At 46.5% G+C, this 26,984-nt stretch overlaps 1 protein-coding gene across 1 annotated transcript in view; it reads left to right on the forward strand.

The window, feature by feature from the left end:
- The first annotated feature begins 437 nt into the window (after positions 1-437).
- The window catches only part of LOC144769606 (uncharacterized), a 41,264-nt gene continuing 14,717 nt past the window's right edge, over positions 438-26,984 (forward strand). The window contains exon 1 of the mRNA XM_078653803.1: positions 438-580. The gene's annotated coding sequence lies outside the window, so the exon portion shown is untranslated. The remainder of the gene's footprint in view (positions 581-26,984) is intronic.

Here is a 26,984-nt window from a genome sequence, read left to right on the forward strand (position 1 = left end):
TTTAATGAAATATAAACTGTCACTTCCACTTGACAATCTGTGTGAATACTCTTTAGTCCTCTGCATCAGTGTTTTGAAGATGCCCATGTGAAGACAAGCTGTAAATACTTTTTTACAGCAGCAACCATGGGTGAGACCCTGTACGAGGCCTGTGTGTATCTTAAAAACATTCATTTCTGTAACTTCTAAACACCCAGATATTTCCTGCCACAAAATGCTTGTTTGTGTGAATTCACTCGAGACTGGATGTGATGGTTCTTTAAGCGGCCAGCAGAGGGCGCGCCTCGCCAGCTGAGATGAATACACTGAGCACATTGTATGAAAGGAAAAAGGGTTTCCTGTTCCAGGTCAGCAGTGGCAGAGACAGTACAAGCAGCCGATGTTGATGTCATTTCCAGCCTCTCCCTCTGTGTCCAGCATGCTGCAGAGGAGGAAGGACGCCCTGTCTGTCTGTGCAGTTATCTTCATCGTCAGACCCTCACAGCCCCCCCACCACCTCTCCCAGACCTTAAATGTGCACCTGCCCCACCCCAGCCATAGGAGGAGAGAGCCTGGAAAAGTCTGCACAGGGTTTGCTCAGGTAGGAGATTGTCAGCACCTTGTGCTGGGTTAGTAGAAATAGTCTGAATAATCCTGGAGGAAATCTTCAGTAGCCAGGCTCTTCTATCCAGGAACCTCTGGGGGTCTTTCCGTCGGCCCTGGGGGTGTTTGTGGTCATCATTTGTTTTAAAGAGAGGATCTGTGCACTGCACTGCATCTTAATGCACTGTGAGAAATATGTGCACGCTGCACTGCATCTTACTACACTATGAGGAATCTGTGCACGCTGCACTGCATCTTAATGCACTGTGACAGATGTGTGCATACTGCACTTTACTGCACTATGAGGAATCTTTGCCACTACAATGCATCTTACTGTACTGAGTAGTTTGTGCCACTGCACCGGCATATTACTGCACTGTGAAAATTCTGTTCACATCTGTGCACACTCTTTGCTCGGCTCTCCCTGTCAGTTTGTTGACTTGCCCACCTGTACCCCTGTGTCAGAAACATGTCCTCCAGGCAGCTGAACATCAAGGCTCCCCTGCTGCCCCGTGCCCCTTTTCCACTGTTTTCATATCTCAGTCTAGGTAAAACCTCAGTCATTGCAATAGTTTCCAGTGGTATAGGTTGGCTCATAGCATTATCTGCTGCAGAGGTTGTATGTCTGCTGCAGGGATTGTGTGTGTGTGCATTGACCTTGGGTCTGCCAGGTAGGATGCCTTTCAAGCAATGGAATGTACATGTCTCTGTTTTTGATGTACATCTGCAGGTTGGATGTGTGTGCATGTGAACAAGGTAGAGTTGTCTTTGCAGGCTGTGTGTGTGTTTGAGGCGCATCTACAGTGTGTCTTTTTGAAGTGTGTCTGTCTTAGCAGATGTTGGCGGGACTGTCAGTCACTCTTTTTGGCTTCTCCACTCTGTACAGAAATATTTAGGATCACTTGCTGTAAGAGGGTCTGCTCTGTGCAGAATAGTCAGGTACTACTCGGCACACGGCAGATGTCTGAGCAAAGTCACATGTGAAGTTCTAGTTCTTCCCCACAGTTTGGAAGAATTAGGCAGGTGTGAGTGAGACTTCAGCACGACTTCCAAATGTGTGAGTGCCCACAAGCACCCAGGGCTACTTGTATGACATTGCTACAGGAGGTTGCTGCACTCTCTCATCAACGATGTGTTGATGATCATTGTGCTATGATGTGAAGCCTACATGAAGGATTCCAAGAGACTCTTGAAGTCATTCTACTCTAGTTGTCACTTCAGCAAGAAGGGGAGAACAAGATGAGCGAGCAGGAAAAACAAAGAAGAGGTCAGAGAAGAGAAACAAGAGTGATACAGAGAGAATAAATACGAAGGGTGGAGTAAAGTAAATAATTGAAATCGGCCAGAATAGGAGTTCTAAAAATGGCCAGGAAAGGAAATGCAATGAACATTATTAATAGATTGACAAAAGTTGAGTTCTATGTTAGGAGCTAAAAATGTGATTTAAGTTTGACGTGAATGTGAGTCTTCAAGAGTTATAGGTGTAATGTGCTGTTTAGTGGTACCAATACTTGAACCAACTTTATAGCTACGGATCTGGGATTTAACCCCAATCACCGAGCGGTGTAAATGAAACAAAGGGAGGGATCAATGTATTTTCGGGTTACCAATCTCAGCTCTACTTAGATAGTTAAGAGGTCCCAACCGTCTTCCTTTTTAAATGTGTTTATGCACATACTGCACAGATTTGTATTACCTTTGTATCAAACATACCAATCCTAATAAATTCCTTTGGAGATGGCCATTTCTAGGGTGCTGCCCTTTTTTAGGTTTCGCCTGGCCGAAGGCTGCGCTCTGCGCAGGCGAAATCTTATGTTACAACAGAGTGTGCTTGGGATTACGCCCTCTGTTCCATTGGCTAGCTCCATAAATGGAGGCTAGCCATTGGAACAGAGATCTGTCCGTCATGGCCGGACCAGATTCGTAGGCGTTCCCGAGATTTTTTCCCTCTCCGCATCTGCGATGTCGTCATCGCGGTGGGCGGAGTTTCGTTTTTTTTTTTATGGGTTTGTTTTTGTCAAAGTCAAAGTCAAAGTCAAAAGTTTTTATTTTGTTTCGGTACTCTTTCGAGGACCACAAAATTATTTAAAAGAAAATACATTTGATTTTACCTACAACTTAATACATTTTCAATGAAATTTTCAAAAATTTAAAAATCTTATAACAAACATATTCATTTGGTGGCTTAACGCATACTGAAATAAAATCCCTTGCGGTAACGATCCTGCAAGACCGATATATGGGCTCTAAGCATGATAACCTAGCAATAACAACATTTTTATTTGGACATATAAAGAACAGATGCTCTAAATTCTGTTTGCCCCCCTGACACAGATTACATTGCGAGGTGCTGTTTTGTTTCCAGGAAGAGGTAAAGGATAATAAGGGGAGTATACCCAAACGTAACAACATGATCGCGTGCCTTGCACCATGAGTAAGAGTGTATTCCAGATATAGCGGTTTTTGCTTATATTCTTGGGAGTCAGCATAAGTCTTGTACATAGATAATTTAGTGCAGTGGGAGTGATCTAGCTCGTAACTCAATTTGGGAGAATTTTTTTTTAAAAATAGTTTGAGTTGTGCGGGTGTCCAAGATGATAACATTTCTGCACTAATTTTTGCTAGACAAAGAGCCTCTCCCAAGTTTTTAAGAAATGTAGAGTTAATGGTATCCTTACTAAAAGTCTCGATTTTTAACAAATGTCGTAGGGTACCCTCTTTGGAATGGAGAAGGTTATAGGCCCACCTAATGAGGCTTGCTACTGATGTCGCATATGCGCTTGTGATCGTACATTCCAATCTTAGTGCCTGTACTGGTGTCGAATTGGAAACTTTCAGTAACTTTTTTAATATTTTGCCTTCATTTAAGTCCATATAACTCCATTGTTTTAGGGGAATATGTTCAGAGGCGTAAGATAGAACCGGGATGATTTTGGCTCTATAAATTTTTATTAATGCTGAAAAATGCCTGCTTCCAGTAGTCGTGTACAGGCGTGACATCGCCCCGGCATGTAGATCACTTTTCCTTTTTAAATGGTTAATTTGTTTGCTGTTATTCATATTATGCGAAAAGATTCTACCAAGATAGGTATATTCCTTTGTCTGTTCCAAAGTCTCTCCTCCCAGTTTCCATTGGTACTTCACATCTTTTTTCTTGTTTGAAAATGCAACTACTTTAGTTTTACTTATATTTGGAATTAAGAAGTGTTCTTTCGAGTAGTTGTATAAGATATCTAGAAGACTTTGGAGTCCAAAAGGTGTCAGGTCGAACAAGACTATATCGTCCGCATACAGCAGAGCATGTATGCGCTGAGCGGCCATTTTCGGTGGAGTGCATAGCCCTTGTTGTAAATGTAATGGTAGGTCACTCAGATATAGGGAAAATAGAATCGGGGCCAAAAGACACCCTTGCTTTAGGCCATTAGATGTTAGTATTTTCTTTGACAGGCCCCTGTCACCCCCCATTTGAACTCGGCACCAGGTATTACTATGCAGGTTCACAATTAATTGTAATAGTGGTTCAGGGATACCCATTTTTCTCAATTTTGTCCATAGTGTCGGCCTATCCACCCTGTCAAAGGCAGTAGAGTAGTCTATAAAGGCTGCATATATTGGCTGAGATTTTCCGGTTACGTATTTGTCTAATAAAAATTGAAGGGTAGCTATATTGTCCGTAACTGAATGGTTCGGTCGGAACCCAGCCTGAAACATGGGAATTAGTCCCTTCGAAAATGCCCAAGTTTTCAGCCGGTCAAGTATTTCTGCAGCAAAGATCTTACCGCCAGCATCCATTAGAGCGATTTGTCTATAATTTCCAGCTATACTCCTTTTTCCTTTTTTATATATTGGAATTATTGTGCTTCCTTTCCACGAGTTTGGAATGTTCCCGGAGTCAAATATATAATTGAATAATGGCGCGAGCATCTGGCCCCATGCTTTTTGGTCAGCTTGATAAACCTTGATAGGAATCTGATCAGGGCCGGATGCGCCCGTACTTCTTGCCTTTTTGATATTCAGAGCAATAGACACTGCCGAGGTCTTGGTGAGTTTTATATCATTGGTTACCATTTCTTGTTCAATGTCCTTTCTCACCATTAAATTCAGGTTGGGTTTGTATAGATCATTTAGGAATATACCCCAGTCATCTTCAGAGACAGGGATTGCTTCTAGCTTCTTTGTAGTTCCCGTCATCTTCGCTATCAAAGACCAATATTTTCGTTGATTACATTGCTTTGCCGCTAGTTGGATATCAATCCAATTACGGTCCTGTTTCAACTTTTCCTGTTTAGCCCTTTGTCTTCGAATTTGATTCTTTAGTCTGTTTATTTCAACTTTATTTACTGACGAGTAACTCAAGTACTGAGCTCGAATCAACCTATTGAGTTTTTTTATAGTTGGCTGATTGCAATTTTTGCTCTTGCTGGCACATTTTCTTTGTGTTGGTCTGTCCTGTTTTGATTTACTTTGTATGGCGTGTTTAAGTTCGTTCAATACGATTTCATAGTTCTTTATAGGGTCATCAGAGTAAATGGCAGTTAATAGTTGAGTTTGTGTTATTAGTACATTCAGATAATCCAAATTTTCCGCACCCCAATAGATCCGGCGCTGGACTGTGTTTACTTCCATTTTGGATTTATAGAATATGGGTTCATTCTGGAAAGTAGTTTGTGGCGTCCAGAGTGTTGTTAAACGTAGGAGTGCATGATCACTTTCCTCATTGAATTTAACAGACAGTTGAGTAATTTGTTCTTTTACTTCATTCCCGCATATGAAGTAATCAAGAATAGAAGGGACTCCATTTCCTTGCCTAGTGAATGAAGCTGGCTTATCTCCATTGATGTTTCCATTTAATATTGTCCCATTTATGCTTGGAAGGAATGATAATAATGAGCTTCCTCTTTTATCCGACTTTACTCCTTTTGGAAATTGCGGGAGTGATATTTCCAGTGATTCCTCCTTAAATAATATAGACCATTTCTTTATTTCACTATTCGATATTTTAGCGTTTAAGTCGCCCATAATGATATATGATAGATGATGTTGATCTTCGAGGATGTTAGTTATGGTCTCTAGTAGATGATCGAATAAAGGGTCATATTTTTTACTTGGTGGAGCGTAGATATTGAAAAGTAGTATTTTCTTATGGATATCAGATGATTGTAATTTAAATTGAACTTTGATACATTGTAGGTTATGTGAATATGTATCAATTATTTCTTGTGACCAAGAATAATCTTCTTTCAGCAGGATTGCCATACCTCCCTTCGCATGACCCCTTTTAGATTTTTTTGCGGAGATTTCATAGACATAATATCCTTTTTGTGTGAAGGGAGTAGTGGACCATGTTTCCTGCAGAGCAAGGATATCTGGGTAATCTTTCGTTGCATCTTTTATTTTCTTGGTGGTTTTCCCGGCCAGATTCCATGACAAAAGCTTCAGACCTTTGCTAAACCTGATGTTGTTGTGGATTATCCATTTTTTTGCTGTTTAATGCTTCTGATAACCATGCCCAAGATTGTTGGTTATTCTCTTTATCTTTTGGGTTAGTATCCCGGGACCAAACCAACCTTTCGCCGTGCATTACTTGTATTTTTAATATATCTTTTCCCATATTGGTTGATACATGATCTCTCCTTTCTGAGCTGGGGTTATTATTAGTATGAGATTGTCTAGTTGCCGCTATATTTTGTAAATTGGTTTTAATTTCTGGTATTGAGATTACATCATAGCCATTCTTTTGTAGGATTTCCTTCTCTCTTATAATTATTCCAGGGAGAACTGGAGAAAAGAATGACACTTGTACAAATTTATCATTTTCTTTTTTCGGAAAGAGTACTAGGTCAATTTCTTTACTTGTCAGAGAGTTCAGGGAAGGTATTTCTTGTAATAAATTAATTATTCTTCCACGATTGAGCGGCGCATTGTCAGTGGGAAAAAGTTCTTCTATTGTTAAATGTTTTGATTGATTTCCATCCCACTGCCATATTTTGTAATCTTGTGGATTTTTTGTATCATTAATTTTTTGCTCTGTTAGTTTTTTTTCTGAGGTCGGGCAGTATTCTTCTGCTTTTGGGTTCAGAGGTTTCACCAGTGGTGGTATTTGAGTCACTGAGGAGTTCACCGAGTTAGCAAAGGTGTATCTTTGAAATTTAAGTTTGTTCCCTTTTTTCTTTTCAATTCTTCTCAGAGGTCTTCTTCGCTTTTTCTTTCCCATTTTTTCCTTCAGGTCTTTGTTTTTTATGGTCTTTCCCGACTGTTTTATTTCCTGTACATGGATAACCTTTGTTGAATGTATTTTATTGTCAAGAGCTGACAGACCTGGACTTTTCTCAATTTCTTTGTTGGAAAAAATGGGATAGTGTTTGATGTTATTTTCGATGATGTTTTCCTTTTCTTCTCTGAAGAGTTTCTTAAGAGAATAGGTTATGGGAGTTTTTTTCTTTTTTCTTATTTCCTTGATTTTAGTCTCAATTATTATCACATCTGATGTTTGTGTACTTGCATCTTGCATTGTTAGAGGCCTTGTTCCTTTTTTGCAGCCATCTTCAGATGGTATTCGGTTAACCGTTACAGGTTTGTCAGGTAAGTCATTAGGTAGTTCTTTTTTCTTTTTTTCTTCCACCAAGAACTTAAGGATACCTATTTGGACATCCAGGGTGTCATCTGAGTTAGATAAAATTTGACCAAGGTGGGTGAGAACTGATTCCAAAATGTCCTGTAGGGAGAAAAGTGCTTTTGATAGGGGTGGATCGGTAGCTGCCTGAGTTAAATTAGAAAAATAGAGATCAGTGAGATTAGTTTGATTAGTGTACAATTTGGGTGATTTTTCTGGGGAACTGGTAAGTGGCTGGTTTAGTCTTAGTGGAGTTACTGATTTTTGTTCTTCGATCTTCGTTATATTACTTGCAGAGACCTCCATGGCTAGTTCATTGTCCTGGTGTTTAATAGGTGTTATTTGAGACATCTCTAAGATTGATTGATGATACTCTTCCAAGAGGGAGATCTTAGCCAGATTAATCTCTGTGTTTGACGGTCCTTGGTTATGATTGCTTAGATCAGAGTGTAATAGTAACTGATGTTCCGAATTATTGATTGAGATATTTTGCTGTTTTTCTTCTTCTGACGTAAGAAGAAATGAGTGATTTTTCACGGAGAGAGTAGAAAAGTATTTAGTTATTGCCGGTGTGTTGGAAATTTGACCTGGTTTCATTGATTTATCAACAGATTTTCTGATAGCTGCGTCGGTACCCATGCGTTTCATATAGATTGTTCTCGAACGCAGTTTTTTTAAGGCCATCATGAGGAAGTATTAAATTCCAAGTAATCAGATAGACCTATTCTCCTAGATTAGGTGTTAGTGGGGTGGCCCCGTCCCGTCCTTGGTCGTCCCCGGACGGCCACAGACGGCCCGCCCTTTGCCCGGGCTTAGCTCTGCGCTTGCTACCGCGCGCGTCCCGCGTCGCGGGGGACTAGATGTAATTTTAAACGTTTCGCCGGTGGGCGTGTCCGTGGGCGTGTCGCCTGGGGGAAGAGGAACCAGCTGATCCCGACAGGGGTTGCTGGTCCTCGCAGTCCCCCGGGCTGAAGATGTTGCTTTTCCCGCCCTAGCCTCAACCCTGTGGACTCAAGCTGGGAGCGTAGAACAGAGCTTGCCGACAGCAGCTCTCGCTCACACCAGCGAGTCCCCGGGGAGGCGGCAGTTCGAAGCTCTGCTGGTCAATCACTCTCACTTGACAGCGCAGCGAGCAGGCAACAACAAGGTCTCTGACACAAAGGCAGCAACGAGGTACCAGCACGCTCAGTGCACAAAGAAAACTTCCAATTCCTGGTGAGTGGCGCCCGCGAAGCGGGTGTCACGAAATTAAATCCAAATTCGCCGGTGGGCGTGTCCGTGGGCGTGTCGCCTGGGGGAAGAGGAATCAGCTGATCCCGACAGGGGTTGCTGGTCCTCGCAGTCCCCCGGGCTGAAGATGTTGCTTTTCCCGCCCTAGCCTCAACCCTGTGGACTCAAGCTGGGAGCGTAGAACAGAGCTTGCCGACAGCAGCTCTCGCTCACACCAGCGAGTCCCCGGGGAGGCGGCAGTTCGAAGCTCTGCTGGTCAATCTCTCTCACTTGACAGCGCAGCGAGCAGGCAACAACAAGGTCTCTGACACAAAGGCAGCAACGAGGTCCCAGCACGCTCAGTGCACAAAGAAAACTTCCAATTCCTGGTGAGTGGCCATTCCATGCCAACCACGGCCGCCGGAGGAAGGAGGAAGTACAGGTGAGTGCTTTGTTTTTCTTGCCTACCCGCCCCTCCCTCCCCCTGTCCTTGTGCCCGTTCTCGCCCCCTCCCGCTGTCCGTGTCCCACTTGTAAATGCTTGTTATTTTATTTTAACTATTTTTAGTTGGTTCGGCCGCTGCAGGATTCAGTCCTCTTTCTTTGTCCCTGCTTTTGCAGGGCGTTCCGATTTGATGTGAGTAGAGAGCCGCCCCACGTATTTATCCACGTGCGTGCGCTCAGTAACTGTTGGACACGATCGGACGGCGTGACGTGGAGCCAGTGAGGAATTGCCGGCTGATTTGTTTCAGCGCGCACAGAGTACGTGTTCGTTAGCTCAGTGCGTACTCGGGGTGGTCAACAGTACTTTGGGGGTGTGTAAGCGAGGGGATTGTTTTTACCCCCGTGATTGGGTACATTTGTCAAGGACTGTTCTGTATTCACAGGCTTCCGTTGACTTCTTTGATCACTGCCATAGACGTAAACTATGGCCCGAGGCTACTTTGATTAGTGGAAGTACCGACCTAGAGAGAGGGAGGTAGGCGTAGATGTATCATTTATTTATTATTACTTTTCGAAGCAAGGTCTATGTGGAATGAGATATCTAAAGGACAAAAGTAAAACTTTAACTTGGGGAGGAAGAGATGTCACTAAACGGAGAAAAGTTGTATGTCACTGGATGCAGTCAAGATGTCAATCAATCAATCAATCAATCAGGTCATTTGTAGAGCGCACTACTCACCCGTAGGGTCTCAAGGCGCTGGGAGGGGGGGGTGCCGCTACTGCTCGAACAGCCAGGTCTTGAGCTTCTTCCTGAAGGAGAGGTGGTCTTGGGTCAGGCGCAGATTGGTGGGAAGTGAGTTCCAGGTCTTGGCGGCCAGGTAGGAGAAGGACCTTCCTCCTGTTGTCTCTCTTCGGATGCGGGGGACGGCGGCGAGGGCGTGGTTGGTTGATCTGAGGAGGCGCTTGGGAGTGTAGAAGTTGATCCGGTTGTTGAGGTAGCTCGGGCCTTGGTCGTGTAGGGCTTTGTGCGCGTGGGTGAGGAGACGGAAGGTGATTCTCTTGTTGACCGGGAGCCAGTGCAGATCTCTCAGGTGTCCGGAGATGTGGCTGCGTCGGGGGATGTCGAGGATGAGTCTCGCCGAGGCGTTCTGGATCCGCTGGAGTCTCTTCTGGAGTTTGGCCGTGGTTCCGGCGTAGAGGGCGTTGCCGTAGTCCAGTCGGCTGGTGACGAGGGCTTGGGTGACCGTCTTCCTCGTCTCGGTGGGGATCCACCGGAAGATCTTACGTAGCATGCGCAGGATGTTGAAGCATGACGAGGAGACGGCGTTGACTTGTCTGGTCATGGAGAGGGAGGAGTCCAGGATGAAGCCCAGGTTGCGTGCGTGGTCCGTCGGTTTGGGCGCGGTGCCCAGGGCGGGGGGCCACCAGGAGTCGTCCCAGGCGGAGGGCGTGGAGCCCAGGATGAGGACCTCCGTCTTGTCTGAGTTCAGTTTCAGGCGGCTGGTCGTCATCCATTCGGCTACGTCTCTCATCCCTTCGTGCAGGTTGGCTCTGGCGGTGGCGGGGTCGTTGGTCAGGGAGAGGATCAGCTGGGTGTCGTCGGCGTAGGAGATTATGTTGAGGTTGTGTTGGCGTGCGATGGCCGCGAGGGGGCTCATGTAGACGTTGAAGAGGGTGGGGCTCAGTGAGGATCCTTGAGGGACGCCGCAGATGACTTTGGTGGCCTCTGACTTGTACGGTGGTAGGCGGACTCTTTGTGTTCTTCCGTCGAGGAAGGAGGTGATCCATTCCAGTGCCTTCTCCTGGATTCCGATGTTGCTGAGGCGCTGTACTAGGGTGCGGTGGCAGACAGTGTCGAAAGCCGCGGAGAGGTCCAGGAGGATGAGGGCCGCTGTTTCTCCGTTGTCCATCAGAGTTCGAAGGTCGTCGGTGGCGGCGATGAGGGCGGTCTCGGTGCTGTGGTTCGCTCGGAAGCCGGACTGTGAGGGGTCGAGGGATCCATTCGTCTCGAGGAAGGCGGCCAGCTGTTTGTTGACGGTCTTCTCGATGACTTTGGCCGGGAACGGGAGGAGCGAGATGGGGCGGTAGTTCTTGAGGTCGGTGGGGTCTGCTGTGGGTTTCTTGAGGAGAGCGCTGAGTTCGGCGTGCTTCCAGCTCTCAGGGAAGGTGGCGGAGTCGAAGGAGGTGTTGATGATGTCCCGTAGGTGGGGTGCGAGGACAGCGTCGGCTTTGTTGAAGACGTGGTGAGGGCAGGGGTCAGTCGGAGATCCGGAATGGATGGAGTTCATGGTGCGGATGGTGTCTTCGGTGCTGATCGGGGTCCAGGTGCGGAGGGTGGTGGTGGGTGGCGTCGTTGCGGTTGTGGCTTGCGTTGGTTGGTTGTTGAAGCTGTTGTGTATGTCCGTGATCTTGTTGTGGAAGTAGGACGCGAGGGAGTTGCAGAGTTCTTGCGACGGGGTGATGTCATTGTTTCCGGCGTTGGGGTTGGATAGCTCTTTCACGATGTTGAAGAGTTCCTTGCAGTTGTGTGCGTTGTTGTCCAGCCGGTCCTTGTATGCATTTTTCTTGGTGGCGCGGATCAGTTGGTGGTGCTTCCGGGTGGCGAGCTTGAGGGTGGTCATGTTGTCCGTCGTTGGTTCCCTTCTCCAGGCTTTCTCGAGGGCTCGACAGTTCTTCTTGGAGCTCTTGAGTTCGTCGGTGAACCATGGTGTTTTTCTGCTGCAGGATCTGCTGGGTGGGGTTCTCAGAGGGGCGAGTTCGTCCGCGCAGTCGTTGATCCATTTCGTGAGGTTGTCGGCGGCCTGGCTGGGGTTCGCTGAGTTGGCGGGAGGGTGCTGGCCCAGGGAAGCGGTGAGCTGGTCGGCTGTGATCTTGTTCCAGCATCTTCGAGCAACCTGTTGCTGGTGGTGGTGGATCGTCGTTCTTCTGAAGGTGAAGTGGACGCAGCTGTGGTCCGTCCAGTGGAGTTCTGTGGCGTGGCTGAAGGTGACGTCTTTGCTGGATGAGAAGACGGCGTCGAGTGTGTGTCCGGCGAGGTGGGTGGGGGTGGTCACCAGTTGCTTGAGTCCGAGGTTGTCGAGGTTGTCGAGCAGGCTGATGGTGTTGCGGTCGTTGTTGTTCTCCAGGTGGAAGTTGAGGTCCCCCAGGAGGATGTAGTCGGCGGAGGGGAGAGCGTGCGGGCTGACGAAGTCGGCGATGTCCTCGCTGAATCGTGTGCGTGGTCCCGGGGGTCGGTAGATCAGGGTGCCTCTGAGGGTGGTGGTCGGGTTGGTGTGGATCTGGAAGTGCAGGTGTTCAGCGGTGGTGAGGGTGTCATCGGTGTTGGTAGTGATGCGGATGGTGTCTCTGTGGATGATGGCGATGCCTCCTCCGGTCTGGTTGTCGCGGTCCCTCCGGGTGATCTTGTAGCCCTCTGGGATGGCGATGGCGATGTCTGGGGCTGAGGAGGCGTTCATCCAGGTCTCGGTGATGAAGGCAACGTCGGGGACGGTGGTGTCGAGCAGGTTCCAGAGTTCTACGGCGTGTCTGTGGACGGAGCGGGTGTTGAGCAGGATACACTTGAGGTGGGTGCTGCTGGAGTTCGGCTTGGCGGGTGCAGGGAAGGTCCGGATGCAGGTGAACTTGCAGGCGTGGCAGCTGAAGGGACCGTGGGTGTGCTTCGGGGCGGCTCGGTGACATCCTGGGATGCGGCCGGTGTTGAGTGCGTTGAGGTCGGCGGCGCTGTAGGTTCGTCGGGTCGTCTTCCGTCGGTGGGGGCCAGGGGTCCTGGCGCTGGTCGCGATCCGGTCGCGGACGGGCGCAGACGGGCTTACCTTTGGCGCGCCTTCGGCGCACAATCGGCGCGCCCGCTGCGCGTCAACGCTGCGCGTTCGCACGGTCGCCATTTAAGGCGAAGTGCGCGGGTGGGCGGGGCAGCTGGGAGGCGGGAGCGGGGAGGGATACAGAAGAGAAGAAAGGGGCGGGGCCAAGCGGCGGTGGCGGGAAGGGAGGGTGGAGGGCGGCGGAAAACACGAAGGAATAACAAAACAGGCACAAATTAGCAACAAAACAAGGGGTATGAGGGGGAAAGATACCAGGAACACGGAGAAAACTATACAAGCACAACTGTTGGACAAAACAGGCAAATGTGGAGAAAAAACAAAAGGAGATGCACGGAGTTTAGGGAGAGAAAAACAGGCACAAATGTTAGACAAAACAACCCTACTGCGGGGGCAGCCGGCAGCCGGCAAAACGAGGCAGTCGCGAGGCAGAGGGCGAGCAGGGGCACACACAGCAGCTGGTGGCCGTGCGGCGCGGGGGTGTCCCACAAGTGGGTCACACTCACCTGCGTCGCACGGTCGCCATTTAAGGCCAAGTGCGCGGGTGGGCGGGGCAGCTGGGAGGCGGGAGCGGGGAGGGATACAGAAGAGAAGAAAGGGGCGGGGCCAAGCGGCGGTGGCGGGAAGGGAGGGTGGAGGGCGGCGGAAAACACGAAGGAATAACAAAACAGGCACAAATTAGCAACAAAACAAGGGGTATGAGGGGGAAAGATACCAGGAACACGGAGAAAACTATACAAGCACAACTGTTGGACAAAACAGGCAAATGTGGAGAAAAAACAAAAGGAGATGCACGGAGTTTAGGGAGAGAAAAACAGGCACAAATGTTAGACAAAACAACCCTACTGCGGGGGCAGCCGGCAGCCGGCAAAACGAGGCAGTCGCGAGGCAGAGGGCGAGCAGGGGCACACACAGCAGCTGGTGGCCGTGCGGCGCGGGGGTGTCCCACAAGTGGGTCACACTCACCTGCGTCGCACGGTCGCCATTTAAGGCCAAGTGCGCGGGTGGGCGGGGCAGCTGGGAGGCGGGAGCGGGGAGGGATACAGAAGAGAAGAAAGGGGCGGGGCCAAGCGGCGGTGGCGGGAAGGGAGGGTGGAGGGCGGCGGAAAACACGAAGGAATAACAAAACAGGCACAAATCAGCAACAAAACAAGGGGTATGAGGGGGAAAGATACCAGGAACACGGAGAAAACTATACAAGCACAACTGTTGGACAAAACAGGCAAATGTGGAGAAAAAACAAAAGGAGATGCACGGAGTTTAGGGAGAGAAAAACAGGCACAAATGTTAGACAAAACAACCCTACTGCGGGGGCAGCCGGCAGCCGGCAAAACGAGGCAGTCGCGAGGCAGAGGGCGAGCAGGGGCACACACAGCAGCTGGTGGCCGTGCGGCGCGGGGGTGTCCCACAAGTGGGTCACACTCACCTGCGTCGCATGGTCGCCATTTAAGGCCAAGTGCGCGGGTGGGCGGGGCAGCTGGGAGGCGGGAGCGGGGAGGGATACAGAAGAGAAGAAAGGGGCGGGGCCAAGCGGCGGTGGCGGGAAGGGAGGGTGGAGGGCGGCGGAAAACACGAAGGAATAACAAAACAGGCACAAATCAGCAACAAAACAAGGGGTATGAGGGGGAAAGATACCAGGAACACGGAGAAAACTATACAAGCACAACTGTTGGACAAAACAGGCAAATGTGGAGAAAAAACAAAAGGAGATGCACGGAGTTTAGGGAGAGAAAAACAGGCACAAATGTTAGACAAAACAACCCTACTGCGGGGGCAGCCGGCAGCCGGCAAAACGAGGCAGTCGCGAGGCAGAGGGCGAGCAGGGGCACACACAGCAGCTGGTGGCCGTGCGGCGCGGGGGTGTCCCACAATGTGGCCACATTTTAGACACTGCAAGAAATCGAGCGCTATGTTGATGTTTTTCTTTCCGTCGTTGTGCTGCTCATTGTCAGTGTTGCTCCCTCCTGTTGTCTGTACTGCTGCTTCCCTCCCACCCTCCCGTGGTCCATGCTGCTGCTTCCCTCATTCCTTCTTTCCCTCCCTCCCACCCTCCCGTTGTCCATGCTGCAGCTTCCCACCTCCCACCCTTCCGTTGGCCATGTTGCAGCTTCCCCCTCCCACCACCCTGTTGTCCATGTTGCAGCTTCCCTCCTCCCACCCCCCGTTGTCCATGCTACTGCTTAGCGTCCCTCCCACCCTTCCGTTGTCCATGCTGATGCTTCCCTCCCTTACACCCTAGTGTAGTCCATGCTGCTGCTTAAATCCCCCCATCCTCCCGTTGTCTATGCTGCTGCTTCCCTCCCACATTCCAGTTGTCCATTCTGCTGCTTAAATCTCTCCACCCTCCTGTTGTCTATACTGCTGCTTCCCTCCCTCCAACCTGCCTGTTGTCCATGCTGCTGCTTTCCTCCCACCCTCCTGTTGTCCATGCTGCTTCTGTCCCTCGAGTTTTCCTTGCTGCTGCTTCCCTCCCTTCAGTTGTCTATGCTGCTTTCCTCCCTCATACCCTCCAGTTGTTCATGCTGCTGCTTCCCTCCCTCATACACTCAAGTTGTCCATGCTGCTGAAAGCATACTTCCCCGCCCCCCTCCCGCTGTCCGTGTGCCCCCTCCCGCCCCCCTCCCGCTGTCCGTGTCTCCAGGATGTGCAGTGGATTGCAGTTCACAGCACTTGCCTGGCCCAGTGTACTGTAGTGATGACTGTGTATGGTGGGTGACAGCTGGCTGTGTAATTGGACTATAGGTGACAGCTGAACTGTGGACGGCGGGTAAGTGTGCTGCTTATGACGATTGATTGTGCACTGTTGGAAGCTGGTTGGGAACAGTTACTGTAGGCAACTCCTAGTCGTATATTTTACAGGTGACAGCTGGCTGTGCAGTGTACTAGGAGTGACAGCTGATTGTGCACCATTAGTGACATCTGTCTGCATAGTGGTTGTCATCCAGCTGTGCATACAATGATATGGGTGACACATGGATGTACATAAAGTAAAGTAACAACTGCTTGCATTGTACAGTGCATAGCAGATTCCTGTGCAAAAATAGTAACAACTGGTTGTGCACTGCGTAGAAAAGTTAGCAAGAGCCGGCTGTAGTTTGCTGTAAGTCACACCTGGATTTGCGTGTATTATGTATGACAATTTGATTTGGACAGTTTGCGACAGATAGCGAGCAGTTTACTGTATGTGATTGCATTCTGTTTTGTACTCTAGGTTGATGTGCGTAATGACCCGTGGCTGTAAGCTGAGTGCTCAGTATGACACAGATGTCAGCGTGATCAGAAAAGTATTGTGGTTGGTAGCTAGGTTTTTGTTTTCCAGCTGGTGGAACTGATTTTCCACTGTGTATCGTGGGTGACGGGCCTGGGCATGCAGTGTGTTTTGGTATAAAGCTTCATGCGTAGGGTATGGTCGTTGAACTGCACATCATAGGCTACATAGGTGGGTGCTTGCAGTGTATTTTGGTGACATAGGTCTGCTCAGTATAGGTCACATAGCAGAGTGCTTACAATATGTGAACGAGCTAGGTTGAATATCTATGTACAAAATAAGCATGCATTCTTTACAGTGTGCAGCTGCCTGCAAATGTGTACTCATTACAGAGCGTTGGTGCACAGTCCTCAACTTATTTTCTGTACTGTGTGTGTTGGGGCTCTGTGTGTGTTGGGGCTCTGTCTGTGTGGCTAGCTTTTTTTTGTAGGTGGCTCTGTGTGCGGGTGGCTCTGTGTGTGGGTGGCTCTGTGTGTGTGTGTGTGGGTGGCTCTCTGTGTGTGTGCGTGTGGGTGCAAATGCAATAGGTCTCGCATTTGCGAGAGATTAAGCTATTGGCATTGTAAATGACAATGCCATTTATTTATCTGTTTTCAAAACCAACACATAAATAAAAAAATTGTCATTTACAATGCCAATAGCTCTAACTTTTGCAAAGGCGAAACCGTTGCATTGTAAATGCTTGTTTTGCTTTTGTCCCTTCTGGTTTTCCACTAATCTATGTACTAGCCTAAGGACTTTGATTGCTTTTTACACTGCCATTCAGTGCCAAAGTGATGTGCTTGTCATATACATACTGGTGATTAGTGTATGCATGATTGGCTAAATTGAGTTAGCTGTGAGTACCTTGTCTAGAGGTAAGAACACCTAGGGCACCTTCTGTGTGGGCCTGCAGAACTGGTTGTTCTTTAAATGTGCCACAGATTTGCCATGACGGGGCATGTGTGTGCAGGTTACTGTTACTAGGCTTGGCATTTAAGAAGACACTTGCCAAGGTTCTGCATGTATTTTGCTATCTATGAGTACTCCCTGGGGACAGTGTGCGGTGTCCGGAAGAGGTAGGGCATGTGTGTGCGCTACATATACTGGTAGTGAATGGCACAGAGTAGTGTGTTTGGTACAGTAGGGCCTGCTCCTCGTATCGGATTGGCTTGAGGGATCTGTGGAAAGGCTATTGAGCTGGACTGCCTACATGCATAAGAGTGTCAGTATAGTGTTTAATATCGATGAGTTCGTACTGGCGAACCTGCTCCGGTGGTGCAAGTGAATTCAGCATTATGACGGTGGAAATACCACTTTGGGAAAGTGGGAATGTCTGTAATCATGGCTCTGTATGCCTATCCACCTGTCTCCAATTCGCAGCTGGTTGCTGGGGGGATGGCTACATCTGTGCATTTTCTGATAAGACAGCTATAAACTAGGGGCTCAAGGCATACTGTAGACTTCTCACTCTGAGGGGCCTTCCTATGTTGGTTAAGAGGGGGTGGAATTGGCACCTGCATTCCAAGTAGCAGAGTTGTGGCCACACTAAAGATACTGATCAAGCCTGCCAGGGTAAGATGTCAGACATGACAACATTTAGAGAGGGCCCGTGCATTTCAAAGGTGGCCTATTGAGCTGATCTCATCTTCATAGGTCATTGTGGGTATAACCACTGGGGCTCTGCCTTTAGGAGTTAAAGACGCTTTGGTGATTGGAAATATACTACGCTAGTTCGATGTTGGGACATCAACAAGAAGAACTATTGGGGCGGGGGGCTTAAACTGGATTATCTGCTGACTTGTGGTGGCCTGGGGCTTGTTGTGCTCTAGGAAGGGGATTATCACTTAGTGGCTTTTGCCTGGATGGTGCCGGCCTGCAGCTAATTGCCAATTGTCATGGCCCAGGTCCCAAAGCACTCTCCAAGGGCTGGTTGACTGGCCTCCTGTCAACGAGTTTCCATGTTTGTTATTCAGAGACCCTTCATGGGTTTTCATCTACACATTTTGTACAAGGTCGTCTAGAATACATAACTTGGTCAACTGTTTTCTTTGCTTGTTTAGCAACAGCTCCTAATATTTAGCCATAACATGGTGGCATCTCCATCACAATAGCTTTATCCTATAAATGATGTTCTGTCCCCTTGGATGCAGAGAGGACTCTTCTGGAATGACAGCAGTGCCTGACATGCAGCCCTGTGTAAACTAAGTTTACACTCATCATGCAGACCACTTTACTACATACATCAGGTTTGGGGGTTTAGACCAATCGCAGAGATCGCAAATATATCCCTGTGCTCGGATATATAATTTGCAATGGTTGGGATGTTTTTCCTATGCAGTCAGGTAGTTATTCAAATTACTTTGTTTAGTTGCATCTGCCTAATGATCGCAGCACATTTGCTTCATAATAGACTACGATAGTTTTAATAAATGTCTTGTAAACTTTCTTTGTGTCTTTCTTTTGTTCACTATGGGCATGCATGAGTGAGTGAGTAACAAAAGGGGAGGATCCGTTTCCACAGTGCCCTTGGGGATAGAGGGTCATGTTTGAGGTTGCCGAAATCACCTGTTACTCTGGGAAGATTAGGAGTTCAGGTGAGGCACTGTGAGCTAGCAGGATTGGGCCAACATTGTAAAGAGACTCAGTCCCTACACTCTGACGTCCTGTGATCCTAACACACAGTTCTGCTTTATTTGCGCAATCCGTGTAACAGGTTCAACCATTATAACATTACTTTGTGGTTATATGATTATATTATTCTACTCCTACCGAACACTACCTATCCTATTGAGAGCATAGTGGGAGAACCCTTTGCCAGATACCTTGGGATAGCATAAACCCCCATACCTGACTGTCATGTATCACAAAGCCAGCCTGTGTAGAATGGTTAGCATCCATCTTTTTTGACATCAGTCTTTGTGTGTGTTTTAAATTATAAGACAAAAACAATTCTGTTGCATTTAGATATTTCCACAACACACGGTTTGATTTTAAAACCTGAACTTTCCACTCAATTGCATGATCGTTCTCAGTTGACGTTGCGCATGCTTTAAGAGACTCTTGTCATTAAGTGTAACATAGAATGCATATGATACAATATTTTTCAAAGAATATCTGTGATTTGACAATGCAGTCATACCATTGTCCACAACACCCAATATATTTTCCAAATTAATCCTGTCAATTTGCCTTAAGCTTTCAGCAGCGTCCTGCTGAGAAGTTTTCCACAGTTCATTGTGAGTGGCATATATGAATCTACATGACCTAGGACCAAAGAAGAAATCTTGTAAATCCATTTCATCAGAAAGGAAATATAGATGTTCCTTAACTGCAGATAATGTGGAATGTTGTAACCATTGCTGTGTCGAAGCAGACGTGGTTATCAAAAAGTAGAACAGCGAGGCTTGGCAATCAGGAACAGTTTAAATGAATTAAACAATATTGGCCTGGAATTGCAGCCACATCTCCTACAGCTTTGTGCTGGAATTCACTTTGCATTAGGTACATGGCATGCTTTATTCTGTAAACCCGGTGCAATAAAGTGAAGCTTGTCCCCCTTTGGGCAGGAAATTCTGGTACAGTGGGTCATAAATATTGTGTTTAGATACTTTATCCCACTCTTATAGAAGGCACCATAAATACTAAATGATGTCAAATTCTGAGGTGGTCCAGGTGTGTTGTGTGTGTTATCTCGGGTAACGCTTACTGCTATGCATTGTTTGGACTTTATCTGATGAGTGCAACTGACTGGCTGCTCTGGCATCATCCTTGGCTGGAGTGCATGCTCTCAGCAGTGCATTTATTTGTGTTTCAGTGTGTGCATCTGACTTGTTTCATGTGATTGCCACATGTGATTTTTCTGTTGCAATCTTCCTGGTGTGCTTGAGGCTTGTTCCATGTCTGGTGTTTCCATCACGGTAAACGCTAGGGATGAACTGTGTTGATTTGATAAAGGGTCACTCTGGAACCGTAACAAGTGTTTTATGGTGATTTATCTACTGCAGGCAACAGTTATTCACGGGTGTGCTGGACTCCTAAGAGCGGGCCCTTTCTATAAATTAACCCGAATCTAACATTGCCCCTCCTTAATTGAGTTATCTACTACCCTGGCTGTTTGTGTCCGTGTCTTGAGCATGGACAGTTCCTGTTTCTGGCTTGTGGTGTGAGTGTTTCCCTTGGCATTGTGTGTCCTTATTAGGTGTATTCCCCCTATTTTCAGGGTATCTTTCTTTACGCAGGCCTATATTAGTTGCAGGGTGCGGCACAGCAAGAGCAAGATTGCAACCACTGGTAACGAGGCCTTACAACAATTTATTATCAGTAATTGGGCAATTAACAACAGGCTAATGAAAATGATCAAATACAACAAACCCCCTCTCTAATTAACTTTTCCTAGTCCAAATGACTGAGTATAACAAATTTGCAGTCATAAAACAGATGAATGGGGTTTCCAGGGAATTAATTACTGTATGGGCTGCAGAGTAAAACATTAGACTCAGTTTCGTTAACATTGGGAGAATGACTTTTTTCTTTCCATTTTATAAAACCAATAGAAGAATAAAATATGAGAAATTGTTTGAGTAGACAAGCCATCACAAGGTCATAGCAATACAATATTTAGTGAATGTTCTTAAGCTAGGTATCCTACCATCAGGTGAAAAAATTCAATCTCATCCTTGTTAAAAGATATCGATGCATGTTGTTGGAGACAAAGGAGGTATATGAATCATGTCCTGTGGGCACTCTTGGCAGTGCCTGGTAGAATATAACCGTTACTTTACTTTGGTTACATTGCCATCTTTCTAACTGACATTTATTAACAAGAGCCTCTCTTAACTCAGTTTTGGAGAATAATAAGCATTTAAAGGGTGATGTGTACAATAAAGCTAGGCGCATATCTGTGCAAGACTTCTTGACCTATGCTAGCCAAGGAATACTAATGGCTCGGTCAAGGTTGATTATATCTTTCATTACAGCTTGATTCAACGTAACCGAGTTTCCAGATACGCAACCATGAGTGGAGCGAGGCCGGTTTAACCAAGTCAGTAATAAAAGGGAGGTCGAGTTATTTGTGGGCAATCCGATTCGAGCAAGGCCAGAGCAACTGAAAGCAGCTTTTTAACAAACGTATCCTCCACTTTCTGCAGAGCACCCACTTCGGCTGTATGCCATATTTCTGCTATGGATTTTGCCAAATAAACTTCTACCATTTCTCTAATTGATTTTTTTCCCAGTTTAGAGGCACATTTCCACAGAGCAGCTATGCTTCTTTGCAACACATTAATTCTGTTTTCTACCATAGCAGACCAGCTAAGTTTGGAATCGAAGAAGAGTACTAGAAACACAAGCATTTGCAATGCAAAAGGTTTTGCATTCACACAAGTTTGAGCTATTGGCACTGTAAATAACAATGTCTTTTATTTATGTTTTTAGTTTTAAAACCTAAATAAAAGGCATTATCATTTACAATACTATTAGCTTAAGCTCTAGCAAATGCGAGACCTATTGCATTGCAATAAAGGGTCTTTTCGACCGCTTGTTAGATTGTAAAAACTGAAGATGAGATAGGCCTGCAATGTCTACAAAGTAGTGACAAATAGTGCAGTGAAGAAAATGTGCATGTGTTGTAAATTACACAGACACAAAGGGGACCATTAGGATGGCGGCCGGATCGCCACCGCCAGCCTAGCGGCGGCTATCCGCCCGCCATCCATGCTGCAAAGACCCCCCCGCCATATTAAGATGGCTGGGGGGTCCGCGGTGGACCGAAAGACCGCCCGCTGCTTTTCCGCCCTGGTCACCTTAAGACCAGGGCAGAAAAGGGTTGTATATAGTGGCGGTGTCTATCAGACACAGCCAGCCATATTACAATGGGCTATAAACAATGCCTGCCACGGAAAGGCAAGCGGAGTCTCCCTGCTGGGGCCCGTTGCGGGCCCCCAGGGACTCCAGGAGGGTGGGGGTTGCACATGGGGGGTACCTATGGTACCCCCCTGCATTTCAATGTACAGCATGACAGGCACCACGTGGTGTACAACATGACAGGCACCACAATGTTAAAAATGAAGGATGTGCCCGCCACTGTGGCGGGCTCATCTTAATTCCCCCCACGGGACCCCCGCCCTTATGGCGGGCAATCCTGTTGTCCGATAGGATGGCGGGCGGACAAAGTCCGCCCGTCATCCTAATGTCCCCCAAAGTGTGAAGTAAGAGTTACATATGATCCGAGGTATAAACACTAACAAAGTGCTCCAACACTTTTCGCTCAGTGATTACTCTGTCGTGGTTCAGGAGGATAAGTAGGGGGGCTATTTCCTGCCCTCCCGGTGATTTGAGTGTGCAGTGTGGTATTGCGTATTGTCATTGCTGTCTTTGGCCTAATAAAAAACACTCCAGCTGTCGTAGGGCCCTTGCTTCGCCTTCTGGTGCAGGGTGGGCTGTGTTTTATGGTAGGCAGGGAGGGATGGTGGGAGGGATGGTGGGATGGTCTTGGCTGCAGCTCCGGCCTCGTGCAGTGCCCCTGCTATTACTAGTTGGCGAGAGGCGCTAAAGTGGTGGTATTGGTACTGGTAGTGGTATTATTGGTGGTGGTAGTAGTGTTGTTAATAAAACAGGCTTTTGAAAACAACCGGTCAGGTGGCTTTAATATAGATGACATGTAACACAGATGTGCTGTTGTCAGTTTCCCGCATTCAATAAGGAGGGTGGGGCATTTTTTCACGGTTAAGAAACAGAAAAAGTATATTGTTACATTACTGGATCAGCTCTTGGACTTACTGGGAAAGGCACTACGGACTCCATATTATTTTAGGTCAATAGCACATTTCTATCCTAACGTTGAACCTAATGCAGGAGAGTAGTCTATGCTTATGTATGGGCTTAATGCATGTCCAGGCCTAGTACTGAGTTTACATCCAAACCAATCACTTTGAAAGTCACCAACGTTCCCAACTGAATGCAAATGTAATCATATATTTTTTAATCTGATTATTTTCGCAAAAAGTAGTGATTTTTAGTGCCTTTCTCCTGAAAATATACAGTGAGTTAAAGCGTTATTAAACCGTTAAAAAAAAACGCTGTGCGGAACTGATGAGGTTTACAAAGAATGCAAAGTTTCAAAGTTTGTAAAAACTTTACAGTGTTGCAGATATAAAGCCCCTTCAACGTCACTCACCTCTAGCACAATCCGAAAACAAACACTAAAATAATTCAAACAACATAAAGCAGTGTAATGAAAATATATGTGGGTCTTCGCTGCTGATAATAAAAAAAGGTGTACACAATGAATATACAATCGCACAATCACACTTCAAACCCATGGGCATCTCACCCAATCACTCAACACTCAATGATCCAACAGCTGTTCCTTTTCTAGTTGAAATTCTGACTTAACTGTCCACAGGCAGCAGCACTCCTCAGCTATGCACTGTGTTCAGAAATACTGGTTTTTTTTTTAGAAATATCTGTGTCTCTTGGCACAGGGTTCAACAACTAGATACAAAGACATTAATAAAGATGTCAACATATCACCAGCAATAAGCAAAAGTAGTTACTCTGACACTTGCTTAGCACGTTACTCATTTTTCATGGTCTTCATCCACACATACCTATTGTTTTTGAATTGCTTACTTGTTTTCAACAATTTTCTAAAGCAAAAAGCAGATTCTAACCCCAAACGTTATACAGTCATTCAATGCTGGGTTTTTGGATAGCAACCACAACAGGAAATGAAATCAGCATATTCCACAAGGCAAGCCATGTGTGTTTGCTAAGCATTTTGATACATACTACTATTCTTAAAATAGCGTGGACATTTTGAGGAAACAGAAAACAAAATCCAGCCGAAATGCAAGGTGCAGGACGGCTAACAAACTCTCAAACAATTAAATTAAGAAAAAACCCTATTTGTGAACTCCTTCCTCTATCCTTCCAGAGTAGGTACTGTGTTTGTAATATTGGACGTAAATATTGTGCCCTGTTGATTCAAAACCATAGCTTCCCCAAATCTACCCCAATGGGACAATATTTTTGTAAACTATATTTTTGACAAAATGTTTGTCAGACATAATTTCAGATTGCAATATTTAGACATAGAGCCCAGAGTGGTGTGTACGAACTTGTAATTATATTATTTTCAGTTTTATATAACACACCACCAAGATTGAAAAGAATTAAGAGTGTTTTCTTCTTAAATTTCTTTCTTCTAATATTTCAAGAAGAAAGTTGTTTTTGCAAGTCTGTAGCCCACCTAAAATATCCAATTTCTAGAACAGGTAGTTGCTGGTTCTCAAAAATATGCCTGATTACTTTTTTGGGGAGTGTAATATAGCTCAAACTAGACATGAGACCTATCATAGCCCTTTACATGAGCACCAGTTGCGTACAGACAGACACATTCATTTTTTTTGTTATGCAGGGGGAGATGAAGTGATTTGCCCAGAATCACAGGATGCTGAGCAACCCTGCTGAGACTCAAACCCAGCTTCGAGCCTTCACTCGAAATGTATTTAAAGAGGCCATCCAGTGTAGAGATGAAAAACAGGTTCACTTTGGCCAATTCTGCATCTTTATCTATAGGCCTTCCAGAATGTTCCTTTATTCGATGAAATCAGTTGGGGTGTGGATATCCAGTGTAACATAATTCACTGAATGGCCACTCTCCCCTGAATCTCTCACCTTACCTGCTAGTCTGCCTAGCCCCCTGTCCTTTGTGCCCTTTGACTAAGCACTCCTTCTCCCCTTGTTGGGGAAAGATCCAATATTTATACTTTGGAGTCTCAGCGTACCCGCTGAGAGAGTCCACTGCACCAAGGGAGCCACTCACAGCTGAGGTATGATATGGCACCCCTTGCCAAAGCACTCCCTCTCCCCTTTTTGGGGAAGGATCCAGTATGTAGGCCTTGGAGTCTCAGAGACCCCTCTGAGAGAGTCAACTGCGTAAAGGGAGCCTCCCCCAACGTAGATAGGGAAGTGATACCACTTACCCTGGGATCACTACTAATTGGACTTTGGATGTTGCTTTGACTCGTCTACCGGTTTGTGTCCCCGTCCCCCCTTCCCATCCTCTTTCCATGCGATGTCCTTCACCCTCCCCTCCTCTTTCCCGCCTTCATTACATGTCTACTTCCCCAGCTCCTGCCCCCCTCCCCTGAACCTTTCCCCTTGCTTGCTTTTCCCCTTTCGTATTTGTGCTTATTGTTTATCTTGACCTTACAAGTAACTATGTTGCCATGCTGTAATAACTGTGTAACCTTTGTAACGATGTAACCTGTAACTATGATCTGATGCTCATGTAAAGCGCTCTGATACCTCCGGGTCTAGCCAGCGCTATATAAAACCTTTAAAATAAATAAATAAATAAATGGTGACTGCTCTTTGGAACAGTACGGGAGAGAGGGAGGCCAGATTGCAAAGCGACCGGCTCCCCGGAATCCGCGAGCCACGGGGTCCAGAGATGTTGCAGTTATGTGTTGGAGCAATAGGAGGCAGCCATTACCTTTGCCTTTCTAACATGACCTGCATATGGGGAACGAGCACCATGCTTGTTGGTTGCAGGACAACAATCTCTTTGCTGATTGGCCAAAATAGCTTCAGAGGTGGGGGAGATTAACAAGGTTGTTTGCAGGAGAGCTCTTGCCCATTGTTTTCAACAACCTTTATTGAAAATTGTAGCTTTCTCATTAGGCTTTTATGTCCAACTTGGAAGCGTTTGAGTAAAGAAAAAATCTTATGTCCTAATCCTCTGATCCATGGTAACACTTTCAGCAGTAGGGTGCATTTCGGAGAACTAACGTGTAAACGCAGTATAGACGGTATACGTGTACCATTTGCGAGTCTATGCAAGTAAGTAAGCAGATATTTTAAATTTAACAAAATCAGTACTCGCATGCATCGGGTTCGTGGTAGCCACATGGGCTGCTGGTCAGCTGTTGCATGGAAGTAGGGAGGCGGGCGGGTCGGATTCCAGCTCAGCGTCTGATCACTATAGCCGGAAGAGGCTTTTGCAGCTGATGAAGATATGGGTGGGGCTGGAGGGGGGGGGGGCGATGCAGCTTTGAAGCTGCCAATAAAATTAAAGTGCAGCGCTTGGAAAATCGGCTGCGCCATTGTCCCAGGTGGGCACGTTGTTGTGCCTGCAGTTGGAAAAACTCATTACAGAAAATAGAGCACGCACCATGTAACAGCCAAGTAAAGGTGCTAGTAGCCATGAGAGGATACAAACGCCACATGCCCAAACTAACGAGGGACTAATAAGCCTCATAATGAAGCAGATGCCAGCATTTACGAAGTACAAAGACACAAGTCAATCAAAAATAAGGGCGGGGGAGTGAGCGAAGCTTCTCTCCAAACCATATGGAACTACCACAGATCTCTGCAGAGCAGTTCCTGCACACTGGCTCAGGCGCGACCTAATAAAGGACTATCTGGCACATGCATCAATATTGCATTTTGCGATTCCTTAATTGCGAAGAATAAGGAATCGCAAACTGCAATGCGTCAAGAAATTGCAAAAAAAATAGCGATTTCTTAAAATTCCTTAATTGCGATTCTCTGATTGAGAATCGCAAATAAGGAATACCTCCCCATCCATTCCTATGGGCCTAGAGGCCCATAGGAATGAATGGAAAGACTTTCTTGATTTGCAATTCACCATTAGAAATTCGCAAAATAAGAATGCAATTTCAAGGGTGCAGGGGTGTCCAAAGGACACCCTGTTGCGCCCCTGAAATCTGCTTAGAAGTACATTTTGCACACTCGCATGCTCCAAGGGCATGTGTGTGTGTAAAATGGAACTTTGAAAAATGCACTTTACTGCATTTTTCAAAGTTTTTGCAAATTACCATGAAGGTCAACTTCATGGTAATTTGCTCTCCTTATTTGCGAATTCGCAAATTTTAAAAGTGTGATGCATTGTATTTAAGGAATCTCAATTTGAGATTCTTTAAATGCAATCGCAATTTAAGAAATCGCAATTTTGCCATTTCTTAAATTACGAAAATAACAAAAATGATAATGCATCTCAAAAATGGGAATTGCATTCGCAAACGGACACATTTTGCGATTCGCAC

This window comes from Lissotriton helveticus, chromosome 1_1, assembly GCF_964261635.1.
Source record: "Lissotriton helveticus chromosome 1_1, aLisHel1.1, whole genome shotgun sequence".
In the NCBI taxonomy this organism is placed as follows: Eukaryota; Metazoa; Chordata; class Amphibia; order Caudata; family Salamandridae; genus Lissotriton; species Lissotriton helveticus.